This window comes from Etheostoma spectabile, chromosome 4 (genome assembly GCF_008692095.1).
Source record: "Etheostoma spectabile isolate EspeVRDwgs_2016 chromosome 4, UIUC_Espe_1.0, whole genome shotgun sequence".
NCBI classification, from domain to species: domain Eukaryota; kingdom Metazoa; phylum Chordata; class Actinopteri; order Perciformes; family Percidae; genus Etheostoma; species Etheostoma spectabile.
Window position 1 is genome coordinate 4,976,683 of NC_045736.1, and position 2,966 is coordinate 4,979,648.

At 44.7% G+C, this 2,966-nt stretch overlaps 1 protein-coding gene and 1 long non-coding RNA gene across 2 annotated transcripts in view; one reads left to right on the plus strand and one right to left on the minus strand.

Annotated features, from left to right (window-relative positions):
• Window positions 1-2,966, plus strand: part of fhit (fragile histidine triad diadenosine triphosphatase) — a gene marked incomplete in the record, with an annotated part of 456,026 nt that overhangs the window by 40,840 nt on the left and 412,220 nt on the right.
• LOC116687536 (uncharacterized) overlaps window positions 1,195-2,966 on the minus strand; it is an 18,416-nt gene continuing 16,644 nt past the window's right edge. The window contains exon 3 of the long non-coding RNA XR_004331586.1: window positions 1,195-1,205. This is a non-coding gene — a long non-coding RNA (uncharacterized LOC116687536). The remainder of the gene's footprint in view (window positions 1,206-2,966) is intronic.

Here is a 2,966-nt window from a genome sequence, read left to right on the forward strand (position 1 = left end):
AAACTCTACACTCAGTATCCACTTTTCTCCTTTTTGACAAAGACATTTTGGCTCATGAGTGGCTCAATTGTTAAGGCGAGTACAAAAGTAAGTAGATGTATCATAGTAATCACTAAACATTAGCTGTGTCTATCTCAGCTTTGTTTTTTCTTTTCCTCCTATTTTCAGCTGCTTCATGTCTAAAACAGTTCGCCACCTACCGGAATATTTAGGAATAGCAGTTTATTAAAGAAATTCTAGTTCATGTCTCATTGTTTTTTCCCTTTTCCGATTTGTCGTACGCTTAACACCCCTGGTTTAAAGCATCCGCTCAATTTTTCAAAATAAACACCCTGTGAAGATCCTTGACGGTATATTGCGTCACTAAACTATTATACAACTAAAACACAGCCACACATATTGAAACCATGTTGTTCATACAGTACGCACAAATATCCTGGGAAAATTACCAAAACAAGGAGCTCTGCAAGTTGGGCAGGCATAACTCCACTTTTGAAATGCTCCCAACATGGTATGACGCATTGGAAGACAAAAGAACCAAACCACGCCGCAGCAGGAACGCGGTACTGTACATCGGCCTCTGGTGGAATTCCGGGTTTACATCTGAGAAACGGCAGTTGAGACAGCCATCTTGCGACAATGTCTTTTCATTAGCCGAGTTAGAGCTACTGATTATATCATATGCCAACAACTCCAGAACAGCTAGTCAATGTACTAAGGGTGTGCTAAAAAATTATTATTAATGGCGTTTATACTATATCATGGGAAAAGTAACTACATGTACTTACACACTGTAATTTTTTTTTTTTTTTTTTTTTTTTGATTGAGAATTGTTTTTGAAAGAAATCTTGAGCCTTAAAATTGATGGAATAAAATTGTGCTATTTTTGGAATCATGCACCCCTAAAATGTACCTTCATTTCCACCTGAACTCTGCAACCTGTGCTATTACAGTTCCCATGACATGGTGCTCTTTGGATGCTTTTATATAGGCCTTAGTGGTCCCTAATACTGTATCTGAAGTCTCTTTTATATAGACCTTAGTGGTCCCCTAATACTGTATCTGAAGTCTTTTATAAAGACCTTAGTGGTCCCCTAATACTGTATCTGAAGTCTCTTTTATATAGACCTTAGTGGTCCCCTAATGCTGTATCTGAAGTCTCTTTTATATAGACCTTAGTGGTCCCCTAATACTGTATCTGAAGTCTTTCATATATACCTTATTTCTTTTTTATTTCTTTTTTATTTTTTATACTCTTCTTGCAAATATATTGTGTTTCATATTTATCCAATGGATATTTCTAATTTTAAAATGCAACCAAGAGCCAGTTTTCTTACTTACTCGATAGAAATTGCTGGCTCTGCGCACAAAGGGACGAGCTGGGATACGGCACCCTATCCCGGCGGCGCTGAGGAGGAGACCCAGGGGCTGCAAGGCTGGGGCTATGCTAAAGGCCAATCTAGCAGAGAATTGGAGGCGCTACAAGCCATTGATTCCCTCAGTAATCATGGCAAATGTGAACTCGCTGCCGAACAAGAACGATGAATTGTGTGCGCTGAACAGCCAGCGGATCTACCGTGAGACCATCTTGCTCATCTTTCTGGAGACATGGCTGAACCCCCTTGTACTGGATGCTAACGTGGACCTGCTGAGATTCACTGCCGTGAGAGCCGACAGACACAAAGGCAAGTGGAAAATGCAAAGGTGGGGGACTCATCATGTATGTCAACAACCGCTGGTGTAACCACGGACATGTCTCCGTAAAGACAGCCTCATGTTGCCTGGACTTTGAGCTTTTAGCTTTTAGCCTGCGGCTGTATTATCTGCCGAGGGAGTTCAGTCATGTGATTACCGTCTGTGTTTACATCCCTCCGAGAGCATACGCAGCCACTGCCTGTGAGAAGATCCACTCCGTCACAGCAGGGCTGCAGACACAGCACCCTGAGGCCTTCATTATCATCTCTGGGGACTTTAATCATGCAACTTTTCAGGCCGTTTTTCATCAGGTTGTAGACTGTCCTACTAGAAACAACAGGACAGCCACTGTACACCCCCCTGGTCCAAAAACAACCGGTGACAACTCGCACCAGCAGGAGGTGGTCCCGTGAGATGGAAACCGCTCAGAGAGACTGTTACAACACCACAGTCTGGGATGTGCTGGTCAATCCACATGGTGAGGACATAGAGGGGATGACACACTGTCTGACGGACTACCTGAACTTCTGTGCAGACGTGGTCTCCCCCATCAAGACTGTCCATTGTTACCCTTAACAACCCATGGGTAACGCGAGAAGTCAAGGCTGTCCTCAACAAGAAGAAGGCTGCCTTCAGGAGCAGGGACAGGGAGGCCATGAAAGCAGCACAGCAGGAGGTGAAACACTGTGTGAGGGAAGCTAAGGACAGTTACAGGAGAAAGGTGGAGCAGGGAGAACATGAGGGAGGTATGGGAAGACGAACACAAAGACCAGAGCTACAGGGGGGACAATGTAGAGGGCAAAGGAGCTGAATGACTTTAACCAGGTTTAACCAGCCTTTGGCCCCTCCACCCACACCTTCAATACCATCTGGCCCCCTATACTTCAGGACAAACTAAACAGGATGGGAGTGGACCCTTATCTGGTAGACTGGATCAAAGATTACCTCCTGTCACATACAAAAGTACGCCGATGACACAGCCATCGTTGGGTGGATCAGGGGTGACAGGGAGGAGGAGTATGAGAGCTCTCTAGTGTCACACTAACTGCCTACGGCTCATCACCTCTAAGACAAAGGAGACCAGACCAAGACTGTGACCAGTCCTGCTAGAGGGAGTTGAGGTGGAGGCGGTGCAATCATACAAATACCTCGGGCTGTGACTGGACATCACAAACTAACCACCTGTACTGAAAGACAAAGAGCAGGTTGTACTTCCTGAGTACAAAAATTGCGGTCTTTCAACATCTGCAGCAAACTGCTGTGGATGTTTT